Source organism: Schistocerca serialis, chromosome 1, assembly GCF_023864345.2.
Source record: "Schistocerca serialis cubense isolate TAMUIC-IGC-003099 chromosome 1, iqSchSeri2.2, whole genome shotgun sequence".
Classification (NCBI taxonomy): Eukaryota; Metazoa; Arthropoda; class Insecta; order Orthoptera; family Acrididae; genus Schistocerca; species Schistocerca serialis.
Window position 1 is genome coordinate 627080864 of NC_064638.1, and position 17042 is coordinate 627097905.

General features: G+C 42.4%; 1 protein-coding gene across 1 annotated transcript in view; it reads left to right on the forward strand.

Moving 5' to 3' along the window:
* The first annotated feature begins 11586 nt into the window (after window positions 1-11586).
* Window positions 11587-17042, forward strand: part of LOC126478516 (uncharacterized) — a 205821-nt gene continuing 200365 nt past the window's right edge. The window contains exon 1 of the mRNA XM_050103707.1: window positions 11587-11706. The gene's annotated coding sequence lies outside the window, so the exon portion shown is untranslated. The remainder of the gene's footprint in view (window positions 11707-17042) is intronic.

The following is a 17042-nucleotide window of genomic DNA, read 5'->3' on the forward strand; positions in this document are numbered from 1 at the left end:
GAAGGTCTTCCTCTGAAATGAGAACAGTCATGTTCTTCAGTGGAACTAGCCTGTACTTTGATTCATCAAGTACGTCTTCTGGTCGCGCGAGAAATCATAAATTTTCGCGAAATGGTCATGATCAGTAATAACTTAGTTAATCACAACTGACAACATGGAGACAAAAGCATGTACGTTAAGGAATTAATAATCAACGATTATTAAAAGACAGAGTTACATTTTTCTCTTTGACACTTATACGTCCTCAAGAACAGCAATACAACGCTGTAAAGATTTTTGATGCTAAGACGGGTAGATCCGTAAATATATCCGATTATCCTAGGCCAGCAGTATCTGGTGTGGTTACAGCACGACTGGTGCTTTTACATCTAATATCTACATCTACGCGATTACTCTGCAATTCACAATGAAGTGCCTGGCAGAGGGTTCAATGAACCACCTTCAGCCTGTCTCTTTACCGTTCCACTCTTGAAGGGCGCGCGGGAGAAACGAGCACTTAAATTTCTCTGTGCGAGCCCTGATTTCTCTTATTTTATCGGGACGATTATTTCTCCCTGTGTAGGTGGGTGGCAAAAGATCGTTTACGCAATCGGAGGAGAAAACTGGTGATTGAAATTTTATGAGAAGATCCCGTCGCAACGAGAAACGCCTTTGTTTTAATGACTGCCACTCAAATTCACGTATCATGTCTGTGGTACTATAACCCCTATTTCGCGATAATACAAAACGAGCTGCCCTTCTTTGTACTATTTCTATGTCATTCGTCAGCCCATCTCATGCGGATCCCACACCGCACAGCAATACTCCAGAACAGGGCGGACAAGCGTGGTGTCAGCAGTCTCTTTAGCAGACCTGTTGCACTTTCTAAGTGTTCTGCCAATGAATCGCAGGTTTTGGTTTGCTCTACCCACAACACTATCTATGTTATTGTTCCAATTTAGGTTATTTGTGATTGTAATACCTAAGTATTTAGTTGAACTTACAGCCTTCAGATTTATGTGACTTACCGCGTAATCGAAATTTAGCGGATTTCTTTTAGTACTCATGTGAATAACTTCACACTTTTCTTTATTCAGGGTCAATTGACACTTTTCGCACCATACAGATATCTTATCTACACTACTGGCCACTAAATATGCTACACCACGAAGATAACGTGCTACAGACGCGAAATTTAACCGAGAGGAAGAAGATGCTGTGATATGCAAATGATTAGCTTTTCAGAGCATTCACACAAGGTTGGCGCCGGTGGCGACACCTACAACGTGCTGACATGAGGAAAGTTTTCAACCGATTTCTCATACACAAACAGCAGTTGTCCAGTGTTGCCTGGTGAAACGTTGTTGTGATGCCTCGTGTAAGGAGAAGAAATGCGTACCATCACGTTTCCGACTTTGATAATGGTCGGATTGTAGCCTATCGCAATTGCGGTTTATCGTATCGCAACATTACTGCTCGCGTTGGTCGAGATCAAAATGGTTCAAATGGCTCTGAGCACTATGGGACTTAACTTATGACGTCATCAGCCCCTAGAACTTACAACTACTTAAACCTAACTAACCTAAGGACATCACACACATCCACGCCCGAGGCAGGATTCGAACCTGCGACCGTAGGCGGTCGCCTGGTTCCAGACTGTAGCGCCTAGAACCGTTCGGCCACCCCGGCCGGTGGATCGAGATCCAATGACTGTTAGCAGAATATGGATTCGGTGGGTTCAGGAGGGTAATACGGAACGCCGTGCTGGATCCCAACGGCCTCGTTTCACTTGCGAGATGACAGGCATCTGGCTGTAGCAGATCGTGTAGCCACGTCTCGATCCCTGAGTCAACAGATGGGGATGTTGGCCAAACAACAACCATCTGCACGAATAGTTCGACGACGTTTGCAGCAGCATGGACTATTAGCTCGGAGACCATAGTTGCGGTTACCCGTGACGCTGCATCACAAACAGGAGCGCCTGCGATGGTGTACTCAACGACGAACCTGGGTGCACGAATGGCAAAACGTCATTTTTTCGGATGAGTCCAGGTTCTGTTTACAGCATCGTGATGGTCGCATCCGTGTTTGGCGACTTCGTGGTGAACGCACATTGGAAGCGTGTTTTCGTCATCGCCATACTGGCGTATCACCCGGCGTGATGGTATGGGGTGCAATTGGTTACGCGTCTCGGTCACCTCTTGTTCACATTGACGGCACTTTGAACAGTGAACGTTATATTTCAGACGTGTTACGACCCGTGGCTCTACCCTTCATTTGATCCCTGCGAAACCCTACATTTCAGCAGGATAATGCACGACCGCAATTGCAGGTCCTGTACGGGCCTTTATGGATACAGAAAATGTTCGACTGCTGCCCTGGCCAGCACATTCTCCAGTTCTCTCACCAACTGAAAACATCTGGTCAATGGTGGCCGAGCGAGTGGCTCGTCACAATACGCCAGTCACTACTCTTGATGAACTGTGGTATCGTGTTGAAGCTGCATGGGCAGCTGTACCTGTACACACCATCCAAGCTCTGTTTGACTCAATGCCCAGGCGTATCAAGGCCGTTATTACGGCCAGAGGTGGTTGTTCTGGGTACTGATTTCTCAGGATCTATGCACCCAAACTGCTTGAAAATGTAATCACATGTCAGTTCTAGTATAATATATTTGTCCAATGAACACCCGTTTATCATCGGTATTTCTTCTTGGTGTAGCAATTCTAATTGCCAGTAGTGTAAATCATTTTGCAATTTGTTTTGGTCATCTGATGAATTCACAAGACGGTAAAAGACAGCATCGTCCACAAACAATCCAAGACGGCTGCTCAGATTGTGTCCTATGCTGTTAATACAGATCAAGAATAATAGAGGGCCTATAACACTTCCTTGGGGAACACCGGGTATTACTTCTATTTTACTCGATGACTTCCCGTCTATTATTACGAACTGTGTCCTTTCTGACAGGAAATCACGAATCCAGTCGCACAACTGAGGCGATATTCTATTGGCACGCAGTTTGGTTAGAAGACGCTTGTGAGGAACGGTGTCGAAAGCCTTCTGGAAATCTAAAAATATGGAATCAATTTGACATCCCCTGCCGATATCACTCATTACTTCATGAATATAAAGACTAGTTGTGCTTCACAAGAACGATATTTTCTGAATCCGTGCCGTCTGTGTGTCAATAAATCGTTTTCTTCGAGGTAGTTCATAATGTTCGAATACGGTATATGTTCCAAAACTCTACAGCAACGTTAGTGAGATAGGCCTGTAATTGAGCTGATTACTCCTACTTCCATTTCTAGTTATTGATGTGACTTGAGCAACTTTCCAGTCCTTAGGTACGGATCTTTCTGTGAGCGAGCGGTTGTATGTAATTGCTAAAAACGGAGGTATTGCATCAGCATACTCTGAGAGGAACCTGACTGGTATACAATCTGGACCGGGGGCCGTGGCTTTATTAAATGATTTAAGCTTCTCTGTTACACCGACGATATCTACTTCTATATTTCTCATTTTGGCAGTTGTTCTTGATTGGAATTCAGGAATATGTACTTCGTCTTCTTTGGTGAAGAAGTTTCGGAAAACCGTGTTTAATAACTCTGCTTTAGCGTCACTGTCATCAGTGACTTCACCGTTGTTATTGCGCAGTGAAGGCATTGATTGCGTCTTGCTACTGGTGTGCTTTATGTACGACCAGAATCTCCGTCGGTTTTATGGCAGATTTCCAGACAGAATTTAGTTGTGGAAATTATTAAAAGCATCTCTCATTGAAGTACGCGCTATATTTCGAACTTCTGTAAAACTTTGCCAGTCTTGAGGATTTTACGTTCTTTTAAATTTGGCATGCTTTTTTCGCTGCTTCTGCAACAGCGATCTGACCCATTTTGTGTACCATCACTTAGTAATTTATGTGGTATATATCTCTCAATTGCTGTCGATACTATCTCTTTGAAATCATTCGACAACTTTTCTACGACTACATGATCAGATCGGAAGTAGTGAAGACTATGTCTTAAAAAGGCGTTAAGAGCATTTTTATCATCTTTTTTAAATAGATATTCTTTGCGTTTCTTTTTGATGGTTGTAGGTCTTACGGTATACAGCCTAGCAGCAATTGCCTTGTGGCCGCTAATCCCTGTATTCGTCACGATACTCCCTAATTGTCAAGAATAGTTGTTGCCTAGAGGTCAAGTATGCTTTTGCATCCATTTACCCTTCGAATAGGCTAATGAACTAACTATCCAAAATAATTTTCTGAGAAAGCCTTCAGTACAATTTCGGATGACGTTTTATGCCTGCCGCCGGTTTAAACGTATAATTTTTCCAGCATATCGAGGGTAGATTGAAGTCACCATAGACTATAATTGTATGAGTGGAGTACCTATTTGAAATGAGACTCAAGTTTTCTTTGAACTGTTCAGCAACTATATCGTCTGAGTCGGGGGGTCGGTAGAACGATCCAATTAATAGTTTAGTCTGATTGTCAGGTATAACCTCTACCCGCACTATTTCGCAGGAACTATCCACTTCAATTTCACTACAAGGCAAACTCCTGATGACAGCAGTAAATACTCCACCACCAACTGTATTTAATCTATCCTTTCTGAACACTGTTGGGTCGTTTGAAAAAATTTCGGCTGAATTTATTTCCGGCTTTAGCCAGCTTTCCGTACCTATAACTATTTGAGCTTCAGTGCTTTCTATTAGGGCTTGGAGCTCTGATTCTTTCCCAACACAGCTACAACAATTTACAACTATAATACCATCGTTCCTACAAGTACCTTACTGTGTTTTACCTGCCCTCTTTTAGGTGGACGCCCTTTCTGTGGTTCTCTGAGACCCTCTACCCTAAAATACCGCCCAGTCCCTTCGACGCAGCCCCCGCTACCTGTGTAGTCGCTTCCTGTGTGTAGTGGACTCCTGACCACGGAAACCCACCATCCGATGGCGCAAGTTAAGGAATCTGCAGCCTATACGGTTACAGAACCGCCTGAGCCTCTGATTCAGACTTTCCAGTCGATCCTGCACCAAAGGACCACAGTTGGTTCTATCGACGATGCTGCAGATGGTGAGCTCCGTCTTAATCTCGGAAGCAAGACTGCCAGCCTTTACCATTTCTGATAGCCACCCGAAACCAGAGAGAATCTCCTACTATCCAAAGTGACACACGTCATTGGTACCGACATAAGTCACCACCTGTAGTTGGCTGCACCCTGTACTCTTCATGGCATCCGGAAGCACCCTTTCCACATCCGGAATGACTCACCCAGTATGCACACAGAGTGCACACTGGCTTCCTTCCCCTCCTTGGCAGCCATGTTTCTAAGGGACCCCACTAAGCGCCTAACGTTGGAGCTCCCTACTATCAGCAAACCCAGAACTTGCAGGCAGAAAAGCTTCCCCAGGGACATGGTGGATGACTGCATCCGGCTTAGAGACATCGTCAGCCCAAGATAACGCCAGAAACCTGTTCCTCAACCGAACTGGGGAGGCCCTACGATCGGCCCCTCGGAAAGTTTTTAATTGCCTGCCAGACTTCGGAAAGATGTCCCACTCGACCAGGGGTGAGGGGTCAGCCTCAGTGCAGGCAGTACCTGGGGCGGCCACAGCAGTGGACCAATTGGGGGACATGTGGGATGTGCTCAACGTCCCTCACATCCCCACGTCCAACCCTCCACAGTGATGCCCCTTTTCAGCAGCCTCAAGCTGTGTGATGGAAGCCAACGCAGCCTGGAGCTGTGAGTGAAGGGTCGCCAACCCAGCTCGCATCTGTACACAGCAATCACAGTTAATATCAATTACTGCAGTGGCTCCTGTTTGAAGCTTGTAAGAATATGTAACAAACGAATGGTGTACTCAGGTTTTTAGCAGCAGGAGTTCGAAGTGCTGTCTGACTGACAGTCTAACCGACACTGAATCACACTAACGAAAACAACCAAAAGCCTATACGAAAAGGGTCTATAACAATGGCGGTACTGTACGCTACAATGTTATTAAAATAAAAGTAAAAGGTTGTGCTTAGTAAGCACTAGAGCACGCAAGAAATTACACAAATAATGTAGTAACTACACAGGTATTTGTAAATAGGTCGCTCCTGACAGAAGCTCGTAAAAAATATATTTAGGTTTCTGCATAACTTTTTAGCGCTATTCCGTAAGTTTAATAAATACAATACATACTCATAACAAAACTTTAGTCATCAATAATATCTTGACTATTTACAACAGTCTACCAACGCTGGAGTAACTTTTTAATTTTGCGATTGTATAAATTACGCCTATTTGAGGTGAAGAACTCGTCGAACCATCTTAAGAGTTCATTTGCATATCGAAAGGAAGCTCATCATAGGTTGTTCGATAAAGGGCGGAAAGTATGAAAATCTGAGGGTACAAGATAAGGTGAATAAGGTGGGTGCAGAATGAATTTCCAACTCAGCTCCTTTATATTATCAGTCTATCAGATGCATGCGTTGTTCATTTGGGATGCACCTGAAAGATAGCTCAGTTGTCGTCAATAAACGTCAGCAGTGATGGTTACACCTCGGGGAAATAATTCTCAGAATGTCACACCTTCGCTGTTCCACCAGATGCATAACAATAACTTTCGTGGAGGGGTGCAGGGGTTCGTACAGGGAGTTGCTGCTTGTTTGGGCTCAACCATTCCTTTCTTTTCCTGACGTTAGTTGAAATGGTTCAAATGGCTCCGAACACTATGAGACTTAACATCTGAGGTCATCAGTCCCCTAGAACTTAGAACTACTTAAACCTAACTAACCTAAGGACATCACACACATCTACGCCCGAGGCAGGATTCGAACCTGCGACCGTAGCGGTCGCGTGGTTCCAGACTGAAGCGCCTACAACCGCTCGGCCACACCGGCCGGCCCCTGATGTTAGCATAACCAGTAACGCTACAGGATAGGAATGCTCGGTGCTATTCGCGAGCCAACTCATACGAGCAACCTGAGATGTACATATGACCGCCCGCTGATTATTGTGATTTTGATTTAGGGCATGCAGTACCCAAACACCCGAATTTTGAACCTACCCCATTATATGCAAACGTCCCACATGGTGGAATGATCACTGTTGGAATGATCACAGTTCATCCCATTTGCCAATTCTCGAGTACACTGAAGTCTATCTTTGTGGATTAAAGCGTTCAAACCATCTTCTTCAAACCACGAAAGTCTTATAGAAAGTCATTAATACCAAAAAGATCCACCTTGAAATGAGAAAACCATTTTATTGCCGTGCTCTGTCAAATGGCATTATCCCTATACACGCCACGAATGTTTCTGGCTGCCTCCATTGCCGTCATCCCTCCATTGAACTCAAACAGGCCGGCCGGTGTGGCCGTGCGGTTCTAAGCACTTCAGTTTGGAACCGCGTGACCGCTACAGTCGCAGGTTCGAATCCTGCCTCGGTCATGGATGTGTGTGATGTCCTTAGGTTAGTTAGGTTTAAGTAGTTCTAAGTTCTATTGGACTAATGACCTCAGAAGTTAAGTCCCATAGTGCTCAGAGCCATTTGAACCATTTTGAACTCAAACAGAGGAATATATCGGAAATGTTCCAATCTGTCCACTTGGACTCCATTTTCTAGAGTCCACAGCTCACTCACCATCTCTGAATGACAAAATGACAATACGCAATCTCAAATAGCAACAGTGAAATAGAAAACGACAATCGATAAGTAAACCCATAGCAACCGGAATACCAACATGCAAAACAAAAACGCTACGAATTTATGTATTACCCTAATACAAGGAATGCGGACACGAACATATGCGACTCGCATACGAACTTAAATTACGAGCGAGAGTCGATGGGTGCTTCAAATACAATAAACTGAGAAATTTAATGTACAAAACAAAACAGAGATCACACTATGCACCCACAATTGGTCTACACGATTCGTTTACCTGAGAACGACAGGTTTGCTTATGTTAACATCGCAACAGCGCTTGATTCAGTCTCGTGGATCTCACAGGACCAATTATTAAATGACGCTACAATAATACTCCGCCGATATGGTGACATAGTTATATTCAACGGTGGAGATTCGTTAATTGCATTTTTCAAATTAAATGAACTTAAGTTAGAACATAGGGCAGTGGCTAAGACATCAGTATTTGCGGGAAACAAATTTATGCCAGACAATTTATCATATCAAATTGCATAGGTGTCATTGTATCGCTTACCACATCATCCGGAGAACATTTCTTTGAAGTCATCTGCTGACATGATAACGTATTTTTGTTTTCGTTCGTATCGTCAAAGTAAAATGTTTACTCTCAAAGCAGTCAATATACGAATCTTAAGATATGTTACATTCTACGTATGTCGACATATCATAGCAGCATTGAAGCGAAAGATATTCTAGGTTCCAGTAAATATGTCTGCCTACATGCTTTATACGCAGTCAATTCTGACATATGACAACACACATGCCGTCCAGATGCCTGGAACGATAGGGGTCCTGTAGTACTGTACATACACAGCTGCAGTGTCACTCCACAAGTTTTGACCCTGGGAAAGAGTAGCCGAAAGTTCATTCATTTTATTTTACAGCATGTCTCGGTAATCCGAAAAAATCTTTTTTTATAAGTTTAAAAAGCGTTGCCAAGGCAAGATATTAGAAGCATACTACCACAGCTGATGAACATTATTCAACATAACACCATATTGGTGCCAACCAATGACAGGAAATAAGGATAAACTTTTCCAAACAGCGTAATTGATTTAGCTCTGTGGAGAAATGAGCCTTAAACACAAAAATTGAGGAAGAACTTGAAAATATGAAAAATTTGTTGCTACAGATAAAGATGTAATAGATAATATAGGCAAGGAAAAATGGCTATGGAAATCCTCTTTAAATGATAAGATACTCGTAATGGAAACAATTAATTTAGAGCTCTAAGCTGACTAATGACAATCCCCCGTCTGAATCAAATTATCTGCCAACAAGTTTCAAAACAACACTACTGGAAAGTGAAATATACATTCGGGTCGTACGGGTTCATTTTAGCCGCGGTTCTCCTAAATTATTTGAACTGAGTAACAGGCCGAGTACTTGGACTGCGACAAAGCTGATTCCCTTCTGTTCGGTGTCCCTATTACCTAGTTCTCTATTTCAATAACAGCTTTTTTTTCCTTTCCTCCAGGAAGAAACGTTCAACTTTGACGTGACACTGTTTAACAGGATGTTAGAAAAATATGCTGACGGAAAAACGTCCCAAACCAAGTAGGAATTGTGCGACGTAAACGATAGTTGATACATGTATTTCTACATCTGAAAGCTGATGTATGTTCATATTTCGCACCTGTCACATGACAGTGGCAACAGCACAATTGACCTTTCTTTACCATCAAAATTCAAACTTGGCGCCAGTTCCTAGGAAGAGGTGGCGGTCGGGTAACTTAGGGTAGTGGAGGTGGCCCAAGTGATCTATCTTCCTGCAATTTTCTTAGGTTAGTAGAGGTAACTGTGGTATGATGCATTATCCTGTTTGAATTTGAGCTTCCCGCCATTTTTGGGGGGAGGGCAGGTGTTATGTAGGTGGAGATAGCCCAATTGACCTTCTTCCTGCCAAACTTCAAACTTCCCACCAAAATCAGCCATCTTCAATGACGTCACAGCCGTCATCTTGGATGACATCATGCACTGTTGCCAACTCTACACGCCACCATCTTGGATGACGTCATCGCCGCCATCTTGGATACATCTGGCAACAATGCAGAGTGCACCAGAACATAGGTTGCCCCAATAGTGAGGTGTATGTATGAGGAAGTTCTGTGTTGACTCTTTCTTGGGACTTTCGTCTCGGAATTTCGTAAGAGAATATATTTTAAGGATATTAAGATAATTCCACTGAAGGTGCTCAGCTTTCACGTGTCCATTAGCATTGGGGTAGCATTGTTATTAGAAATTGGTTCAAATGTCTCTGGGCACTATGGGACTCAACATCTGAGGTCCCGTAGAACTTAGAACTATTTAAACCTAACTATCCTAAGGAAATCACACACATTCATGCCTGAGGCAGGATTCGAACCTGCGACCATAGCGATCGCGCGGTTCCGGACTGAAGCGCCTAGAACCACTAGGCCACACCGGCCGGCCATTATTATTACAGCAGTGGAGTCACGTCAACACAAAGACAAAAGATTTTCGAATGACTGCAGCTAGCTTGTAGCTTACTATAGGACTGTAACTGAGTCATTACAAAGAGAATAGATTTTCAAACGGGTATAGTTGGTTTGCTGTTTCATCCACATTTGTAAACAAAAATACGTTAAAAAAAATAACGTTCATGGATTCGATATCAGAAGTAACACTGATTGTCTGATTTGGAAGAATCTTGAGTGGATTATGTAGCTACGAAGTTGCAGTTCACTCATTGCAGCAATAAGTGTGTCAGAAAGTTAAATATTTTTAAAAACCAGTGGAAATTGTTACACGACTACTCTTTTTAAACCATAGATGAGCTCCCATGCATTTTGAGGCGGTGTGTGTGTGTGTGTGTGTGTGTGTGTGTGTGTGTGTGTGTGTGTGTGTGTGTGTGTGTGTGCGTGTGTGTTTGAGTTTGTGTGGGTAGTAGGTGTCAAAAGGAGTGAGAAAGTCATACAGTGGGATCAAGAGGCAGGGAGGCACAGCTCTTATACATAATTAAAAACGACATCCAGTTTCATTAAACGTATCCGCAACTGTGAATATGGACAACCAACAGCTGTAGAATGGAATGACAACGAAAATTTGTGCTGGACCACAACCGCGCGGGCAGTCACATTACCATTTGGCTATCTGTGCGCGACCCACCGCCAGACCCAAGATTCCATATGTTGTCAACCATGCGTCTAAAAGCTGCACTACGTATGTTTCCGTACAGGTGAGACATTTTACTCGAAAGCCGCTTGCCGGGAGTCGGCGGACAAATACAATATTGCAGTGAGTGTGTTATTCTGAATTAAAATGAAAAGTTTCTTTTTGCATCGTAATTCAGAACAATACAGGCACTGCAATATCGTACTTCCAGTTCCACTGAATGGCAAAATAGAGCTGATTATTTTTTACATTTACAGTTTTTGATCAACTCGAGGACTATTGAAGACGTATGTATCTTTAAAGACATGCGTTTTTATTTTAAATAGAAAAGGGGAGCCGGCCGCGGTGGTCTAGCGGTTCTAGGCGCTCAGTCCTGAACCGCGCGACTGCTACGGTCGCAGGTTCGAATCCTGCCTCGGGCAGGGATGTGTGTGATGTCCTTAGGTTCGTTAGGTTTAAGTAGTTCTAAGTTCTAGGGGACTAATGACTACATGTGTTAAGTCCCATAGTGCTCAGAGCCATTTGAACCATTTGAAGAAAAGGGGAATCCCCTGTGAATACTTTGTATTACCGTAGTGCTGTTTACGAACGTTGGAGATCTTAAGACGGTTGTAACAGCTTTTTCATTGACTACCACGATAATTGTGTACTCATGGCGAATCAGGTCCTGTCCCGACACAGCACTGGAGTCACCAGTGGGTTGTCCCGGGCGGGCGCGAACCACAGGTCGGTGGCGGGGGCAGGGTGTGGCCAGCGGCGTACGCCTGGCCAGCGCGTCTGGGCGCAGACATTAAGTGGCTGTTCCGGCCGCGGAGAGGAGCACCCGACACCGACAGCGACAGCGACAGCGACAGGTCCAGACGCCGCTCAGTGACATCCGCCGGCTGAGCAGCAGGTAAGGCAGCCACCACCCACCTCTCAGCGGTATGAGTATCCCTGCCTCACGCCTTCCATCAGTTTCAAATTACCTTGTCTCGGGTATGCAAACATAGTAAACTGATGAAAAACCTTTAAAATTCAATAATTATTTATACCAATTTTTTTGATACGACATGGAGTTCAATCCAGTGCATGTGCGTTATGACCTGTCTAAAGCAACTACAGTTGCAAGGTTGACTAATTTATATAACAGTGTCTAATTATTATTTTCTCTTCATTTGATTAATGTACAAGATATTACACATGTAACACATGTCTACTTTTCATGAGCATCATCGTAATGAAAATATACGTTCTGGATACAGCCCCTATCTGTGGATCAGTTATATCCGTGGTATCCTCTTATTCGAGGATCTAGTCGGACGAAGTACGAAAGAAAGCTGCTACAGAGTTCGGAAGGCTGGATAAATGTATTAGGGGAGGGATAATTGGTGTGTGGATAGTGCAGATGCAAAAAAGTATTGCCAGTGAAAGACAAGTGTCTGGGTTCGAGTGCCGGTCTTCCACATACGTTTAATATATCATGGACTTTTAAACACATTTCTTAGCGTATTTGTACGTATTATTACATATTTTTCCATTATTATGAGTGTATTACGTAAAGTGAATCTGTAGCAAACAGGTGGGGCTGTAAGTTATTGTCGCCGGAAATGGGTTGTGCCGTTCTTTGTTACATGGATGGATGAGTCTAATGGTCGCTCATTTAGGTAAATCATCATTCCGCTATCATTATGGCACGTCTACCATTATGAAATCTTCACATACAGACTGAATGAAAAGTGTTATTTTCTGCATGCAACCATACAAGATCAATACATTATAGCAGCCCACAATGTTAAACTTTATGGCATGCAAACACACCTGTGACATAATTAACGTTCTAGATCTACGCTGGCCTGTTGTTGCTTATCATCTCAAAAAGCGTTTTATAGACCGCGACATGTAAATACCATAACGACAGACCGTTTTTACAGTTAAAACTTTACTGCAGGGTAGACTTAGACTAAAACTGCATATTTTAAACTGTTAAATGATTTTGCGATAGTGGGTTTCGTTAATATGAAGTGCGATGGATATGAACAGTGCTTTCATATTTCTTATCACGACGTCTCCACACTTATCTTACACAGCGTGTCACAAAAAGGTGTAAAATTGTGCAAAATTCAAGAGCTGTAATTATTTTCTTCTGTCAGCGAGGTCTGATGTCAGCCACTACATTTATGGTTTTGATATATTTGGGAAAGTCGATACAGAAAGATGTATAAACTTATAATTAGTTGCAAAAAGTATTTTGCTATAGTTTAAAAATGTTTAAAAAGTATTTTGCGACTGAAACTGTAATTGAGCGCTGTAAATTCTCCAAACACCTGTAATTTCTATTGTTTATATTACGTGCTCTCTCCCTCACTCTCTGCGTGCCTGTGGATAAGTGTGTGTCAGTCACATTCACTAAAATGCACTGGTTGCGGAAAACTATTCGTGTTGTGTCTGCATTCAAGAAAACTTTCTTCTAATTGTAACACATTGCTACTTCCGAGTAGAAAGTTGTGTTACAAACGCGTTTAGAATACCATTTGCATGACATACTGCCACTGTGTTGCAGAAAACGCTTGTCTCTCTGTTATTCTATTTGTGATTGGCAGCTAAATAACTTAAACATCAAATCAGAACCTTCTTAAGTCACTATGAAAGACCATAAGAACATCAGTGCAGGGTTACTAGCATTTTTACGATTAATACCGAAGAGCAACAGCTCTTGAGTTGGAGGCATTCATTGCATAGCAGTACAACTAAAATATAAATTCTATTTTTATGAAGCTGGGCACTACTGATTGTTGGTTAACGTCTCTATGTTGGTGCGGAAGGTCTCCATAGTTCGACTGTGCGAACTTTCGCATTGCGGCGGTAACTTTCGCGTCGTAAGGTTGTTCCGAATGTATAACTTGTCAGTAGTCAATAACGGAATTTTAATCAAGATCGCTTGCAGGAGTGTGATCGAAATGCGTTTGATCGTATTCGATACAATGTGTCTGGAAAGTAATCATTCAGAGGAACGACGAGGATCAACTCTTGTTTACTAGCTTAACAGAGTTAACAAACAGTGGCTTTGAAAGGCAATAGAGGTGCACAATAATCTGCAGCATTTGATCCGTCTCAGACTCACAGAACATGTAATTTTGGTAGTTGTGACATTTTTCAAAGCTCATTTTGTCAGTAGGCACAGACAGTTTTAAGCATACTTTCATAGGTAACGCTGTCTATGACATGTTGAATGTTTCTAGAGGCACACAGTCGTCAGTTACGCTTCGTGGGTGCACTTAATGAGACATTAATACGTTTTATGTAAACTACCCTAACTCCCATGTGTTTAAAAAATTCTACAATTTTTCTTGCGCTTTTGATTCACGAATTATTCTCTTAAAAAATAAGAAGGTGAACTTAAAAGTAGAATTTTAAGTTTATTTAGGGTTTGTTGAAGCATATTTCCAGACATAATTTCATGGAAAAAGCAGTCACTAAGCGAACGAACCTACGAATCACATCTTAAGTAACTTCAGTAAAATCCATATGAAAGAATTCGACTCGGTTGCATGTGCTATATTCTTAATACTCTTTACAATTCGTTAACAACTGAGCAATCAAATAAATACGAAAGCAGGAGATACTAGGAATAATGGAGGACTACGTGAAAAACGTGGGTGATTGGTAAGTGAGACAGCTAGTTCGTATACTATTCAGAAACATGTACTGGGAGGAGGAAAAGCTAAAGAGAAAACATGTAGAGTCTGATAAATGAGCCAACTAAAATACGGAGGATGTTGGAACTGGTGGATGCGTAATGAAGAAAATATTACAAAAGTACAGGAAACAATGGAGGACGGCAGAAAACCAGTAGAAAGAGAGACAAAGAGCGCTCAGACTACTTGCATGTCGCCACGGGGTATCCAAAAACTAATGATTTAAAAACATGTTCAAAAAACGTGTACTGAGACATGGCAGAAATCACTTTGAAGCACCTAATCTGCGACACTAGACGTGCAACAAAATACCACATTAATGGGAAAAAAATAAAGTTATAAGTGACTACCACCGATAATTTTAACCTCTGTGCTGTAAAGTAACTATTTTTACCTCCTGAAGCAACAGATAAACTAAAATGAAAGAACGCCTGAATTTATCGAGAGGCATGTAGCTAGTGCAAGGTTAAAATTTCTCTACTTCGCAAAAGGCAGATTGATCACAATTTGGGAATCTGTTGTTAATATATAGACATATATTACTCTGTAACGTAATCGAATTGTCATGTAGAGAGTATGAACAAACAGCAGAAAACATTGCCATCAGGATCATTCACTACTGTTAGCAGCAAGTAGTCGTGTTGCCTTTATTACGTTCAAACGAGAAAACTGGAATCCCGTCCTGAACGTAAATTTTTTGTTTCGCGACGACGTAATCACACCACATGTTAGTAAAGATTTAGATTCAGCTAACGCAACAGTTAATAAAGGGGACACTGAGTTCAATCTACAACATATTTATCTTGAAAATGACCGAAAGTTCCTATCCTCCAATTACAAGCTTATGAGAAAAGTAGTACAACATATTTTTCAACAGGAATTAATTACGACAAATTTTGTTTCGGGATAAGTGCCACTTCTTTTTAAATCTAGCTTACAGAAAACATAAAATCGAATCTTCAGCGATGAACTGATCTTTTTAAATCGATTTCCAAGAGTTCTGTGAGCCGATTTGTTGGTGTGTAACATACTCGTAGACAGTAGCTACACTTTAGTACGATAGAGTATTTCCAGAATCAACATCAGGCCTTTAGCTGCACTTTGTAGAAAGATTGGAAGTGTACATAGACCTGTAATGTGTTCACGACGAAAACAAAGTGCATTTTGAAAACTTAAAGAACAGGAGCCAATCAGTAACCTACTCTTAAAAGTGTGGCTGAAACATATATTTCGTTGCTATTTTCGTGTGGTGAACAGAGGTGCACGACGTCATGTGTTCCTGCACCTGAAGCTTGGCCTCGGTGCCGGCGAATCCCGCCACGATACGCTCGTAAAGTAATTGCACGTCGAGCGTAGCAGACGGCGCGATGTGCGTGACCCTCGCACGCGGCCGGCGGTGAACCCTGGCGTGTAGCCGCGCACAGTGTTTTCGATGCTGCCGCTGCCGCTGCCGCTGCCGCTGCTGTTGCGGCAGGGTCGTTAGGAGGCGTCGGCCGACGGCCGATGGCCTGGCCTTGAGATCGCAACGGTCGTCATTAGCAGAGGAGGCACAGCCGCAGACGATTAACAAAACATTTAACGTATAACGAAACAGGTAGCCGAGAACCTGCTGGTTTTCCAATAAAATGTTTGTATATTCGTTTCGAAACTGGATCTATATTTGAATGAAGCTAATGTACCTCCTACATCTTACTGAAACTGGTTCGGTTGGAAAACAAAGTAGGGAAAGAAGAGCAGCTCTTAGCGTCGTGTCTACGACTAAACCCGAATTGTAGAACAATTTGAAAGAAAATCTCCTGTGCTCTTCTCAACGAACCATCGAGATATTTCCCGTAATCGATGTAAGGAAAATACAGATATTGAAGCAGAGAGCAGTGCTAGAGGTAGAAGAACTCACGAATTACTGACTTGCCCCATACTAACTTGTTACATCATTCATTTGACAACTGAATTTAATAATGTTCATTTCTGAGATTGAATATGTATCTCATACTTCAGGAAGTGAGTATTCTGTCATGTACCATCGTAGCATTATCCGTAATATTCTCCGACTAATCAGCATCTCTACATCAGCCTTCGTAAGTCTATTGTTCCAGTAGATGAGGCACCATATATTTCAGCATCTTGTTATTCATTTATGTAACAAAAGTAACGTTATCAGACATGCTATTTGAAACTTTCGTTATCAATTCCGTCTTGTAGGACAAATAGTAACGAACTGGCCACACTATGTTTATATCGATAACATTTTTATATCTTAAGCCGTCGAAGCTGTTTGGAGATTTCAAAAATACACACATCAAAAGTAGTTTTGCATCACCTTGGTTCCCAGACGTTGACTGTTCAGAGATTTCACTAAACCCGCCCATAGATATAAACAACCATGCTTGAGCAGCGCCTATTAGACGGAGGGGGTCCGACAGCCAATCAGTTCTAGTCATTCCACCAGGAAGTAGGTACACAGCTCGTGTTGACTGTAGTTCAACCATACCTAGAAGGTCAATACCGTGGTTCGATCGCATCCACATTGTTACTTTGTGCCAGGAAGGGCTCT